Source organism: Bufo bufo, chromosome 4 (genome assembly GCF_905171765.1).
Source record: "Bufo bufo chromosome 4, aBufBuf1.1, whole genome shotgun sequence".
Classification (NCBI taxonomy): domain Eukaryota; kingdom Metazoa; phylum Chordata; class Amphibia; order Anura; family Bufonidae; genus Bufo; species Bufo bufo.
In genome coordinates this window covers 126,261,178-126,276,928 of record NC_053392.1, presented here as the reverse complement: position 1 = coordinate 126,276,928, position 15,751 = coordinate 126,261,178, and the positions used below count along the sequence as shown (strand labels likewise).

The following is a 15,751-nucleotide window of genomic DNA, read 5'->3' as shown; positions in this document are numbered from 1 at the left end:
AAATCCTTTATACTATACAGACACTCCCGGTGTATGTTCCCGAACAATTTTTCACAACTCTGCGTAAAACTCTCTCTTCCTTTATCTGGAAACAAACCAAACCCCGAATATCTCATAATATACTGATACGCCAGAAACATAAAGGTGGAATCGGATTGCCAGATTTTAAATACTACTATCTATCCTCCTTCCTTCGGCTACATTCAGAAATATTAAACCCTAATAATCACAAATTAGGTTGTCAAATAGCGAGACAAGTTCTCACCCCTACTGAAATAGCTAACTTATGGAAGCTCAAGACGGCCACTGTCTCACTCTCACAACGTCATCGCTGGGTCTTCTCGAATTCTTCACCTTTCTACCAAGGTTTACTTTCAGCATGGCAGAAACTGTCGCATCTATTGGGTCTCCAGTCACACCCATCGCCTTTAATGCCGATTAAACTCCTCCCATATTATGTGCTAAATGGCTACTCAGATACATATAACATGTGGCCGCGGCTAGGTAATCATACTACTGGTGACATACTGAAAGACAAATGTGTACCACATGAAGATGATATTCCGGTGTCACTCAAGTTGGATAGCTGGCCACATTACATTATGCCGACTTTAGTTTTTTCTGTAGGCGATATTTGGATATGACCGGCACTAGCTACCTCCCCTCCTGGTATGATATCCTTTTGACTTCAGTTTCACCAGTGAAGAAAGTTCTTTCTTTGATATATAACAAAACTCTGAAGACTAACTCCGAGATCACTCCCTCTTTTATTTCTCAATGGGAAAAGGATATGGGTGCCCCTCTTATGGCATCGGACACAATGGAAATTCTTCGTCATTCCCACAGCTATTCTAGATGTGTCCGTATATAGGAGAACTCTTATAAACTAGTAACCCATTGGTACCGAGCCCCCGCTATATTGCACAAAATGGACCCCACCATCTCCCCATATTGCTGAAGATGCCACAGAGATTTGGGCACTAATTACCACGTGTGGTGGACATGCTCGGGAATCACAGAGTTTTGGGGAATGGTGTCAAAGGACATGCAGTCTATCTGTTCTATAAGTACTCCTTTAACTCCCAAAATAGTCCTCCTGAACCTACCAACTAAAGATTACCCTCTTTCCAAAATTTCGCTGGTTCCGCACCTAATAGCGGCAGCTAAAATCCTTGTCCCACGCCACTGGCTCTCGACAGAACCTCCGTCTAGAGGGGAGTGGATAGACAGAGTTAGAGAAATATGTAGATTTGAGGAGTTATCCAGCTGGGAAACTTTCACTCACGATAGATATCTTAAACAATGGGCGCCTTGGTTTACCTGGTGTGTCTCAAATGGGTAAAATCACTTGATGCCTTTAACTACTCACCTAGACTCAGACCTCCCCAACTGCTATGGTCCTCCGACAGCTCTAACAAATAGGCCCCTATATGTTGACAACCGGCCTACTCCTTCTATGTCTTAGGGACATTGCTCATCTAACTTCACCATACCAATTGCAGTGACTCTGCTTTGCCCATATATAGTGTGATCCAGGTTATGTGTTTTTTGATTATTGTTTATTTTATGTTGTTTGCTTGAATGCCTTTATGCATTATAGTCTTTCCAGATGTATCAGGCATATGATGTAAAGGGAAATAACATTATCTTGTGTGATGATGCATTGACGTGCTGTATGTACACAAACTTGAATGTATACCCTGTACTTATTTGTCTTGCCTCAATAAACAAAGATTTGAAAGAAAGAAAAATGTAATACCTTATCGTCTGCAAACACGATCACTGCATATACAATGCCAACAATGGCTAGAAATCCCAAAAATACGAAAAACCATTTAACGTCTCTGTGGAGCTTAAAGTTTAAGGGCTTTGGATACAATATGGACCTCACCATATCCCCTTTAGTTGTATTGAAGCCTAAAAAAAATCAAAATAAGAAATAAGTAAATTATTTTTTGTATCACTGCATCCCAAAACCAATAACTATTTTTTGTTCTACGGAGCTGTGTGAGGGCTTGATTTTTGTCGAATAGCTTGTTGTTTTAATTAGTATCAAGCTGGGGGATAAAGCACTATTTGATAGCTTTTTATTCCATTTTTTGGTAGCAAGCAAAAAAACATCAATATTGGCTTTTTTTTTTTGTACGACGTTCACCATACAGGATGAATTACATGATAATTGAGTAGTGCAGGTAGTTACAAACACAGGTATTTGAAATATGTAGAGGGGATTATATTTTTGCAATTTTTCCATTGAAAAGCTTTTTTTTTTTTTTTTTCAAAAGAAAAAAGGTGTATTTTTTTACTTGAAGATTTTTGTTATTTAGTAAAACTTTATTTCCCCTTTGTTTAACCATTTACTAGTTCCACAATGAAAACTTTAACAGGCAATCTTTTGATCACTTCCATAATACACTGTATGGCTTATGTAGTGCAATGAAGTACAGTACAGACCAAAAGTTTGGACACACCTTCTCATTCAAAGAGTTTTCTTTATTTTCATGACTATGAAGGCATCAAAACTATGAATTAACACATGTGGAATTATATACATAACAAACAAGTGTGAAACAACTGAAAATATGTCATATTCTAGGTTCTTCAAAGTAGCCACCTTTTGCTTTGATTACTGCTTTGCACACTCTTGGCATTCTCTTGATGAGCTTCAAGAGGTAGTCCCCTGAAATGGTCTTCCAACAGTCTTGAAGGAGTTCCCAGAGATGCTTAGCACTTGTTGGCCCTTTTGCCTTCACTCTGCGGTCCAGCTCACCCCAAACCATCTCGATTGGGTTCAGGTCCGGTGACTGTGGAGGCCAGGTCATCTGGCGTAGAACCCCATCACTCTCCTTCATGGTCAAATAGCCCTTACTTTAAAAGTTTTCCCAATTTTTCGGCTGACTGATTGACCTTCATTTCTTAAAGTAATGATGGCCACTCATTTTTCTTTACTTAGCTGCTTTTTTCTTGCCATAATACAAATTCTAGCAGTCTATTCAGTAGGACTATCAGCTGTGTATCCACCTGACTTCTCCTCAACACAACTGATGGTCCCAACCCCACTTATAAGGCAAGAAATCCCACTTATTAAACCTGACAGGGCACACTTGTGAAGTGAAAACCATTTCAGGGGACTACCTCTTGAAGCTCATCAAGAGAATGCCAAGAGTGTGCAAAGCAGTAATCAAAGCAAAAGGTGGCTACTTTGAAGAACCTAGAATATGACATATTTTCAGTTGTTTCACACTTGTTTGTTATGTATATAATTCCACATGTGTTAATTCATAGTTTTGATGCCTTCAGTGTGAATATACAATTTTCATAGTCATGAAAATAAAGAAAACTCTTTGAATGAGAAGGTTTGTCCAAACTTTTGGTCTGTACTGTATGTTGTCAGTGCTATACTGACAGGTACCATCAGGCCGCGTTAGAGAGAAACATCCTGATGGGCATACATTGCAGGCAGGCCTGGGGCCTTTATTAGGCCCCAGACTGCCACTCAAAAATGCCAGCACCCTGCAATCTTGTGGGGTGCCGATGGGAGACAGATTTAGATTTTGTGTATTTTACACCATTTTAATATGTGACCCTAATGTACATTATATACAAAGAGCTTGCATCCATGGTAAAGCTCAGAGGGCTCCCTAAACCTTGCTCCATGTATCTGAATGGGGGCATTTTACTTGCAGTTTAACTTACCAGTCCTTAATACTACAGCTTTGGCTGGACCTTGTGCAGTGGATTCAGTCCTTATCACGTCAGTTCCACAGAACAAGACATGGCGCTTATAATCTTCTCCACTGTACTGTTTCCATGGCATTGTGTCATCTCCATGGGGTAGCTGTGTTTTTGTCACTGGTATACATTCACCTGAATGAACCCACAAATACGTATATTACATACAGGTATGCAGACAGTCAAGGTATTGTGAGATCAGCATAAGAAAACCAATGAGATTTACTATTGCAAATACACCAGAATTCTATTTCCAGGTCAGCCAATATTTTGGTGCCCATGCTTTACACCACATTAATTGGGTAAGGGCTTTATACACTTTTTACACAGTGGTCGACAAGGGAGTATGGATTAGTGGGAAAATAGACAGGGTTGAAATGCAGCAATTTGCATCAAATTGGCACACAATTTTGGCACAAAATTCTAGTGCAAAGTAAACCAGCTAGTAGATACAACAGCCTTAGATTAGACATTGTAAAGGTCTGCCAGATTTATAATCTAGCATCAGCTACTGTTATAACTGCATTGTTTTTAGTCTGGTAGTCCCCTGGTATTCACCCTTTAACCCCTATACAGGAATCTGGACTGCGCAGCAGGGGAGCCACCAGCCATTACCTCTTGGAGTAATCTCTGTATGGTTAACAGCTGACCCATGGATGTAAGAGACACTGGTACAGGGTACTGAAGGGTCAAACTGAATCTTAGTCAGGGATGAGCTGAGGTCAGGGCTGGTGGAGAATGTGAGGCCAGAGCAGGCGACTTAGGGTAAATACAGTAAACAGACAGATGTCAGTGCACTGACGGACAACAGAATGCAGTGCACCTTTGGAGAAAATTAAACTAAGGAACCAATTGCTCAGGCACACGCTCACATGGAAGGTGCTTAAGGGTTTCCATTGGCTGGGGAAGGTCAGGAAGCGTGCACCAGCGTGCTCATTACAGGCAGTTGAATAGAGGCCTTGCCAGCAAGCAGGCTGTGGTCTGCGTAGAGGGACAGAGTAGGCCCATCTGCCAAGAAGGTGGGAGCCGTAGTCTCCACTGCAACAGTATCCCCCTCTTCCCATACACCCTCTCTTCTTTGATTGGAATTGCTGCAGGGATTTCTCAGCAAAACAGGAGCTTTTCACCATGTCCAGGATACTGTTGACTTCTTACATCCTCAGCACTGAGAAGAGTAGGAAGGGAACCTATGGAATAATGATTGAATTCCACAGGCATGAGGAGGAAGACATGGAATGAATTAGGTATACGTAACTTGATCAGGAGGTCCAACAGACCAGATTCAACTATTTCAGCACCTCAAAGGGAACAATGAAGCTGGGTCCCAACTTGTACGAGGGTATCTAGAGTCTAATGTTCCTTGTGGAGAGTCAGACCTTGTCTCCTGGAGAACTCTGAGGTGGCATCCTGAGCTTGCTATCAGCAGACTTCTTCATGCAAGCAGAGGCCTAAGCAAACTTCTTACACTTACAGCAGTAGGTGTGGAACCACTGTATCAACCAACAGATTGACTAATCCTAAGAGCAATATCCTGAAAGTCTCCTGGTATTCACCCTTTAACTCCTATACAGGGATCTGGTCATCACTGCTGGGGAGTCACCAGGCCAACTTCTGGAGTAGTCTATGTGTGGTTAACAGCTGACCCACAGGGGTTAGAGCCACCGCCAGAAATGCATGGCAACAATGGGTCAGGCTGAATTGTATTTAGGGACAAGCTGAGGTCAGGGCTGGTGGAGAACATGCAATATGGAAATGGATACGAAGTCAGGGCAGGCGGCATAACATCAATGCGGTAAACTGGCAGATGTCAGTACACAGGCGGACAATAGGATACAGCACACCTTTGGAGGAAAAGAGGCATTTACTGCGTGGAGGGACAGAGGCTTAGCAGGATGATGAGAGCAAGTAGCGGACCTGGACCGCCAGGTGAGTTTAACATGAAAACGGTAGCTGTCTAGACAATAATAAACCTGTTCCGGGTTCTTACCTACCTGTTAACATTCCCTCATTCACAATGCATGTTCCATTGATCAAAATGGCATCGCATGACATGAAAAAATTTTTGCCACTTAAAATAATAATGTCCCCTGGAACTAAATGCCGGGACTCAGTTTGACTGCAATCTGCAAGAACATGAAGAAGTCACTTTAGTTTCCATCTTTCAACATTTAACACAAAATGCACCTGTTTTTTTCTATTCTTATATGTGTCTGCATCCGAAAAATAATAAAAGATAAAAAGATTTGAAAAACAATCATTTAAAAAATTTAGCCAAATAATATTGATGGTCTGTTATTATGATCAATAACTGGGTCCCCGCAATCAGTAGGGGCCCTGCACTTGTGTAGCACCCTCAATTCAGTCTCATTCTGGTTCCTGGGCAAAGCTGTGGTTGAGTTGCAGTATCAGAGAAAGCCACATGAAGATCATCACTGTAATACAAACCGGATTCCAAAAAAGTTGGGACACTAAACAAATTGTGAATAAAAACTGAATGCAATGATGTGGAGATGGCAAATGTCAATATTTTATTTGTAATAGAACGTAGATGACAGATCAAACGTTTAATCCGAGTAAATGTATCATTTTAAAGGAAAAATACGTTGATTCCAATTTTCACAGTGTCAACAAATCCCAAAAAAGTTGGGACAAGTAGCAATAAGAGGCTGTAAAAAGTAAATTTGAACATAACGAAGAGCTGGAAGACCAATTAACACTAATTAGGTCAATTGGCAACATGATTGGGTATAAAAAGAGCTTCTCAGAGTGGCAGTGTCTCTCAGAAGCCAAGATGGGTAGAGGATCACCAATTCCCACAATGTTGCGCAGAAAGATAGTGGAGCAATATCAGAAAGGTGTTACCCAGCGAAAAATTGCAAAGACTTTGCATCTATCATCATCAACTGTGCATAACATCATCCAAAGATTCAGAGAATCTGGAACAATCTGTGCGTAAGGGTCAAGGCCGTAAAACCATGCTGGATGCCCGTTATCTCCGGGCCCTTAAACGACACTGCACCACAAACAGGAATGCTACTGTAAAGGAAATCACAGAATGGGCTCAGGAATTGTCAGTGAACACAATCCACCGTGCCATCCGTTGTTGCCAGCTGAAACTCTACAGTGCAAAGAAGAAGCCATTTCTAAGCAAGATCCACAAGCTCAGGCGTTTTCACTGGGTCAGGTATCATTTAAAATGGAGTGTGGCAAAATGGAAGACTGTTCTGTGTGGTCAGATGAGTCACGATTCGAAGTTCTTTTTGGAAATCTGGGACGCCATGTCATCCGGACCAAAGAGGACAAGGACAACCCAAGTTGTTATCAACGCTCAGTTCAGAAGCCTCCATCTCTGATGGTATGGGGTTGCATGAGTGCGTGTGGCATGGGCAGCTTGCATGTCTAGAAAGGCACCATCAATGCAGAAAAATATATTCAGGTTCTAGAACAACATATGCTCCCATCCAGACGTCATCTCTTTCAGGGAAGACCCTGCATTTTTCAACAAGATAATGCCAGACCACATTCTGCATCAATCACAACATCATGGCTGCGTAGGAGAAGGATCCGGGTACTGAAATGGCCAGTCTCCAGTCCAGATCTTTCACCTATAGAGAACATTTGGCGCATCATAAAGAGGAAGGTGCAACAAAGAAGGCCCAAGACGATTGAACAGTTAGAGGCCTGTATTAGACAAGAATGGGAGAGCATTCCTATTTCTAAACTTGAGAAACTGGTCTCCTCGGTCCCCAGACGTCTGTTGAGTGTTGTAAGAAGAAGGGGAGATGCCACACAGTGGTGAAAATGGCCTTGTCCCAACTTTTTGGGGATTTGTTGACACCATGAAATTCTGATTCAACATATTTTTCCCTTAAAATGGTACATTTTCTCAGTTTAAACTTTTGTTCCGTGATTTATGTTCTATTCTGAATAAAATATTAGAAGTTGGCACCTCCACATCATTGCATTCAGTTTTTATTCACGATTTGTATAGTGTCCCAACTTTGGAATCCGATTTGTAGTTATGCAGTCAATGTCGTGCCATATATACCTCCACTGACCAAACATTTATGAGCTATTGTAAGGACAGCTTTCTGTATTTATTCCTGGAAAATTAATTTAATTTCTGCAATTAGTAAAGGCAAAATTATTAAAGGGGTTATGCAAGTTTGCATTTTTTTTTTTAGCAAACTCTCCTCTTGGCCAGAACTGTGAAGAGAAGAATACCTATCTGTTTCCCGGTGCTGGCTCCCTCCTCCTTCTTTTTTAGCCTGGGCTGCTTTGCTGGGCTTCCTCGCTGTAAACATCCGGTTTGACATGGCTACAACCAATCACTGGCCATGACGGAGATGTGCCCCCCTGACATCATTACAAATGAAAGAGAAAGAGCAGGGAGCCAGTGCCAGGAAAGGGGTAAGTAGGCTTCCATTCCCAGATTTGGTCAAGTAGGGGGTGGTTGATAAAACAACCGCCCAGACTGTTTTTGGCCACCTCAATTTACAAAAAAATTGTATAAAAAGCGATCAAAAAGCCAAATGTACCAAAAAAACAAGCTGTCTAGATAAAAAAATAAAAATGTTACAGATATAGTTATATGGTGATGCAAAATGCAACATGATTTTTATTTTATAAAAAACAGATTTTATGGTGCAAAAGTAGTAAAACATAAAAAAAAACTATATACATTTGATGTTTGTGTTTGAACACCCACGGCTTATTTTGATCCTGCAGAACTTGTACACGAATGTGGTTTTGTGTCTCGGCCATGTGGAGAAAAAAAAGCTATACAGGAGTTGCCCACACAGAGCTACAGGCAGCCAAGCTTGCCTTAAAACAGTTCAGTGAACCCTACTGTGTATGGGATTCCGAAGCAGACGAATGGTAACTGCACCTCTGTTAACAAAGATGCATCAGCAAAAAGGCTACGATTTTTGTAGCAGTATTGAAATTAGACCTTGTCTGATTCGCAAAGAGTTGTCTTCTCCAATAAGTAACATTCTCTATGATGTCGAACAGATGGATGTTGGGGTGTCAGCAAGAAATACCAAAGAACAAACATCCTGCAACCATTGCTGGAAGCACACATGCTGGTGGTGGCAACGTCATGGTCTGGGGAATGTTTTTGTGGCATTCTCCAGACCCATTCATCCATGTAGAAGGCATTCTCAACTGATTTGTGTATGAATCCACCCTTGTAGATCACCTACACCTACATATGCTGATTGTCTTCCCTGGGGTAGATGGGATCTTCCAGCAAGACAATGCGACATAACACATGGCTAGAAATGTCCGACATTGTTTGGAAGAATATGACCAAGACTTCCAAGTACTATACTGGCCCCGTAATCAGGGCCGTCTTTACCAAGGGGCAAAAGGGGCAGCTGCCCCGGGCCCAGTTGCTCCTGGGGGGGCCAAGGCAGCTGCCTCTTGAGCCCTGCTAGCCACTGCCCCGGGTGTCAGGCTGTCAGCTACACAGGGGGTGCTGCCATGCCATGCCTGCCGGCACTCCAGCCAGCGTACTGTGTCTGTGAGAGCTGTGATCTAGGACCTTAGATGACATCATCACCATGTGACCAGTAACCTAGCAATATTACTGGTCACATGGCTATGAGGTCATCACAGGTCCTATCAGGAGTGTTGCAGGAGAAGTTTGCCTTAACTGTGGAGCTTTTTTTGTGAAGATTGCATCAGAAAAAGGTGACAGGGGCTGTTATGCTAATATACTGTAAACTACTGTATTGTGGGGTGCTGTATACTGTGGAGGGTTGTATACTGTGTGGGGCTGTATACTGTGTGGGGCTGTATACTGTGGGGGGGTCTGTATACTGTGGGGGGTCTGTATACTGTGGGGGGTCTGTATACTGTGGGGGCCTGTATACTGTGGGGGGCTGTATACTGTGGGGGGCTGTATACTGAGGGGTGCTGTATACTGTAGGGAGCCTTTATACTGTGGGGGGCCTGTATACTGTGGGGGGCCTGTATACTGTGGGGGGCCTGTATAGTGTGGGGGACCTGTACACTGCGTGCAGAATTATTAGGCAAATGAGTATTTTGACCACATCATCCTCTTTATGCATGTTGTCTTACTCCAAGCTGTATAGGCTCGAAAGCCTACTACCAATTAAGCATATTAGGTGATGTGCATCTCTGTAATAAGAAGGGGTGTGGTCTAATGACATCAACACCCTATATTAGGTGTGCATAATTATTAGGCAACTTCCTTTCCTTTGGCAAAATGGGTCAAAAGAAGGACTTGACAGGCTCAGAAAAGTCAAAAATAGTGAGATATCTTGCAGAGGGATGCAGCACTCTTAAATTGCAAAGCTTCTGAAGCGTGATCATCGAACAATCAAGTGTTTCATTCAAAATAGTCAACAGGGTCGCAAGAAGCGTGTGGAAAAACCAAGGAGCAAAATAACTGACCATGAACTGAGAAAAGTCAAGCGTGCAGCTACCAAGATGCCACTTGCCACCAGTTTGGCCATATTTCAGAGCTGCAACATCACTGGAGTGCCCAAAAGCACAAGGTGTGCAATACTCATAGACATGGCCAAGGTAAGAAAGGCTGAAAGACGACCACCACTGAACAAGACACACAAGCTGAAACGTCAAGACTGGGCCAAGAAATATCTCAAGACTGATTTTTCTAAGGTTTTATGGACTGATGAAATGAGAGTGAGTCTTGATGGGCCAGATGGATGGGCCCGTGGCTGGATTGGTAAAGGGCAGAGAGCTCCAGTCCGACTCAGACACCAGCAAAGTGGAGGTGGAGTACTGGTTTGGGCTGGTATCATCAAAGATGAGCTTGTGGGGCCTTTTCGGGTTGAGGATGGAGTCAAGCTCAACTCCCAGTCCTACTGCCAGTTTCTGGAAGACACCTTCTTCAAGCAGTGGTACAGGAAGAAGTCTGCATCCTTCAAGAAAAACATGATTTTCATGCAGGACAATGCTCCATCACACGCGTCCAAGTACTCCACAGCGTGGCTGGCAAGAAAGGGTATAAAAGAAGAAAATCTAATGACATGGCCTCCTTGTTCACCTGATCTGAACCCCATTGAGAACCTGTGGTCCATCATCAAATGTGAGATTTACAAGGAGGGAAAACAGTACACCTCTCTGAACAGTGTCTGGGAGGCTGTGGTTGCTGCTGCACGCAATGTTGATGGTGAACAGATCAAAACACTGACAGAATCCATGGATGGCAGGCTTTTGAGTGTCCTTGCAAAGAAAGGTGGCTATATTGGTCACTGATTTGTTTTTGTTTTGTTTTTGAATGTCAGAAATGTATATTTGTGAATGTTGAGATGTTACATTGGTTTCACTGGTAAAATAAATAATTGAAATGGGTATATATTTGTTTTTTGTTAAGTTGCCTAATAATTATGCACAGTAATAGTCACCTGCACACACAGATATCCCCCTAAAATAGCTAAAACTAAAAACAAACTAAAAACTACTTCCAAAAATATTCAGCTTTGATATTAATGAGTTTTTTGGGTGCATTGAGAACATGGTTGTTGTTCAATAATAAAATTAATCCTCAAAAATACAACTTGCCTAATAATTCTGCACTCCCTGTATACTGTGGGGGTCCTGTATACTGTGGGGTGTTGTATACTGTGTGGGGGGGCTGTATACTGTGTGGTGGGCTGTATACTGTGTGGGGGCCTGTATACTGTGTGGGGCTGTATACTGTGGAGGCCTGTATACTGTGGGGGGGCCTGTATACTGTGGGGGGGCCTGTATACTGTGGGGGGCCTGTATACTGTGGGGGGCCTGTATAGTGTGGGGGGCCTGTATATTGTGGGGGGCTGTATACTGTGGGGGGCTGTATACTGTGTGGGGGGGCTGTATACTCTGTGGGGGCCTGTATACTGTGTGGGGGCCTGTATACTGTGTGGGGCTGTATACTGTGGGGGCCTGTATACTGTGGGGGGGCCTGTATACTGTGGGGGGCCTGTATAGTGTGAAGGGCCTGTATACTGTGGGGGGCTGTATACTGTGTGTGTGGGGGCTGTATACTGTGTGGGGGGCTGTATACTGTGTGGGGGCCTGTATACTGTGTGGGGGCCTGTATACTGTGTGGGCCTGTATACTGTGGGGGCCTGTATACTGTGGGGGCCTGTATACTGTGGGGGGCCTGTATAGTGTGGGGGCCTGTATAGTGTGGGGGGCTGTATCGTGTGGGGAGCTGTATACTGTACACTATGTGCAGAATTATTAGGCAAATGAGTATTTTGACCACATCATCCTCTTTATCCATGTTGTCTTACTCCAAGCTGTATAGGCTCGAAAGCCTACTACCAATTAAGCATATTAGGTGATGTGCATCTCTGTAATGAGAAGGGGTGTGGTCTAATGACATAAACACCCTATATCAGGTGTGCATAATTATTAGGCAACTTCCTTTCCTTTGGCAAAATGGGTCAAAAGAAGGACTTGACAGGCTCAGAAAAGTCAAAATAGTGAGATATCTTGCAGAGGGATGCAGCACTCTTAAAATTGCAAAGCTTCTGAAGCGTGATCATCGAACAATCAAGTGTTTCATTCAAAATACTCAACAGGGTCGCAAGAAGCGTGTGGAAAAACCAAGGCGCAAAATAACTGCCCATGAACTGAGAAAAGTCAAGCGTGCAGCTGCCAAGATGCCACTTGCCACCAGTTTGGCCATATTTCAGAGCTGCAACATCACTGGAGTGCCCAAAAGCACAAGGTGTGCAATACTCAGAGACATGGCCAAGGTAAGAAAGGCTGAAAGACGACCACCACTGAACAAGACACACAAGCTGAAACATCAAGACTGGGCCAAGAAATATCTCAAGACTGATTTTTCTAAGGTTTTATGGACTGATGAAATGAGAGTGACTGGATTGGTAAAGGGCAGAGAGCTCCAGTCCGACTCAGACGCCAGCAAGGTGGAGGTGGAGTACTGGTTTGGGCTGTATCATCAAAGATGAGCTTGTGGGGCCTTTTCGGGTTGAGGATGGAGTCAAGCTCAACTCCCAGTCCAAATGCCAGTTTCTGGAAGACACCTTCTTCAAGCAGTGGTACAGGAAGAAGTCTGCATCCTTCAAGAAAAACATGATTTTCATGCAGGACAATGCTCCATCACACGCGTCCAAGTACTCCACAGCGTGGCTGGCAAGAAAGGGTATAAAAGAAGAAAATCTAATGACATGGCCTCCTTGTTCACCTGATCTGAACCCATTGAGAACCTGTGGTCCATCATCAATGTGAGATTTACAAGGAGGGAAAACAGTACACCTCTCTGAACAGTGTCTGGGAGGCTGTGGTTGCTGCTGCACGCAATGTGATGGTGAACAGATCAAAACACTGACAGAATCCATGGATGGCAGGCTTTTGAGTGTCCTTGCAAAGAAAGGTGGCTATATTGGTCACTGATTTGTTTTTGTTTTGTTTTTGAATGTCAGAAATGTATATTTGTGAATGTTGAGATGTTATATTGGTTTCACTGGTAAAATTAAATAATTGAAATGGGTATATATTTGTTTTTTGTTAAGTTGCGTAATAATTATGCACAGTAATAGTCACCTGCACACACAGATATCCCCCTAAAATAGCTAAAACTAAAAACAACTAAAAACTACTTCCAAAAATATTCAGCTTTGATATTAATGAGTTTTTTGGGTTCATTGAGAACATGGTTGTTGTTCAATAATAAAATTGATCCTCAAAAATACAACTTGCCTAATAATTCTGCACTCCCTGTATACTGTGGGTGCTGTATAGTGTGGAGTGCTATACTGCTGTACTGCATAGTGTGGGGGGCTGTATACTGTGGGTGCTGTATAGTGTGGAGTGCTATACTGCTGTACTGTATAGTGTGGGGGCTGCATAGTGTGGGGTGCTGTATTGTATATAGTTTGGGGTGCTGTATACGGTGAGGTGATATACTGCTCTACTGTATACTGTGAGGTGTTGTATACTGTGGGGTGCTGTATACTGTGGACTGCTATACTGCTCTACTATATACTGTGGGGTACTGTATAGTGTGGGGTGCTATACTGCATACTGTGTGGTGCTGTATACTATTGGGTGCTATACTGCATACTGTGGGTTGCTGTATACTATAGGGTGCTATACTGCATACTGTGGGGTGCTGGGGTGCACTGTAACACTAGGGTGAGCTGAGCCCTGGTCTCCTTCCTGCAGAGCGGTGCCCACTTCCAGCCTGAGCCCAGATGCCCAGAGCACTGACCCTGAGCCGCTGGAGTCTTCAGAACTGGAAGTATTTACAGTCATTCACTGTACTCTACCAGATGTGTGGATTTTTTGTGTGTGTGTTGTGGTGGAGGGCGTGATTGCCTGCTAAGGTGTGGGAAGGCGGGATCCAGGGGGCCCAAGTAAATTTTTGCCCAGGGTCCAATCAATATTAAAGACGGCCCTGCCCCGTAATTCTCTACTTTTTGAACCCAATTCAGCACATTGATTGTTGTGTATGGATCCTCCCCCACACGCTCAACTGTGGGAAGCATTGCAGTCAGCATGGCTCTAGATGCCAGTGACAATCTATCAGGACATTATTGAGATACTCCTAGCCCATCTAATTGCTGTCTGGGCCACACACTACAGTTACCTTAGATATTAGCTGGTAGTCGTAATAATGTGACTCGACTGTGTATGTCACTGTCACTCTTACATTATTTGCTATTGCTGTCTTTGTGTTAAAGGGCTTAAAATGGAGGAGGGATGTAAAGCAAAAAAAAAAAAGAGAAATATGAAAGAAAAAAATAATATTCTAGGAGTTCTAGGGACCTCAAAGTGTCATATAGCAATTTTCAGGCCAGGCTTTGAATTTGAGTATAATCAATTTGGACCCGAACTGAATTTTTTGACCAATTTGGAGAATTTAAAGAATTTGCTCATGACTGCCACAAAACATATTACAGGATTTAAATAAAACACTTGTCATACACCGGCGCTTGCACTTGTTTAAACTGACGCTGCGGTACCGCAACGGTATCGCCACCGCTGAAAATCAAAAATGATGTATGCAATATATGTATTAGGTACTGCCGACGTGTTCCCCCTCTACTTTCCCTGCCTGTCGGCACTTAAAGGTCCGCAGTATACGGTAATACAGAAACCCACAGATTGGTGAATACCTGATCCTGGGTGTTCATCTGTATAGGCTGCTCCGCCTGCGTCTTTCTAGATTTTCTTTTTTCTTTGGTGCCGTCCGGGATGAAGGAAAGTATAGGAGACTGGACCCTAATGGTTTTGTTTGTACGGAGCTTGCCCGGGCCAGTGGCACAGCTAGTTTTTTTGAAAAGGCCGCTTGTTAGCGCTCGCACGGAGCGCCGCGTGACGTCACGGCAGAAGCTACGGTGGACTAGAGGACCAAAGTTACTCCAACGCGTTTCGAATAGTGCGCTATTCTCGTCAGGCTGACGAAAGGGAAAGTAGAGGGGGAACACATCGCCGAAGTACCTAATACATATATTACAGGGATTGTTTTTGAATGTAATGCTCTTATATGGGTGATGCCCCTTATCAAGCAGATCCTTACTTATAATTTTTGTTGTAGAAAATATAACCACACGTTTATATTGTAGTGTGTATTATATAATTATATTAATCTAGGAACCAAAAATGTCCTTACAAGCAAAAAGATTACTATTTTGCCACTAATAAAAGCAGAACTTCTAAACATGTAAATAAAACACCATATAATCGTACCTTCATGTCTCCGGCTCACAGTCCCCTTCATGCTGTTTGTGAGCTTTAACCAAATTGTGAAGCTCTGAAGATTGCTGTAAAATGAAACACAGAAAATATATATTGTCTTCAATCATAAGCAGTCTTTACTGAATATTTCTTATTAGTATAGCACAAAAAAAAAAATCAGTGGCTATCACTATTTACATCAGTCCCTGCCCCCCCCCCCCCTCCCCTTCTTCTATGAAGCTCACAATCAACATGGGGGTCATTTATCAAACTGGTGTAAAGTAGAACAGGATCAGATTCCACTTTTCATTTTTCACGAGCTCTTTGGAAAATG

At 43.0% G+C, this 15,751-nt stretch overlaps 1 pseudogene; it reads right to left on the bottom strand.

Annotated features, from left to right (window-relative positions):
- Positions 1–15,751, bottom strand: part of LOC120999049 — a 90,431-nt pseudogene that overhangs the window by 48,687 nt on the left and 25,993 nt on the right.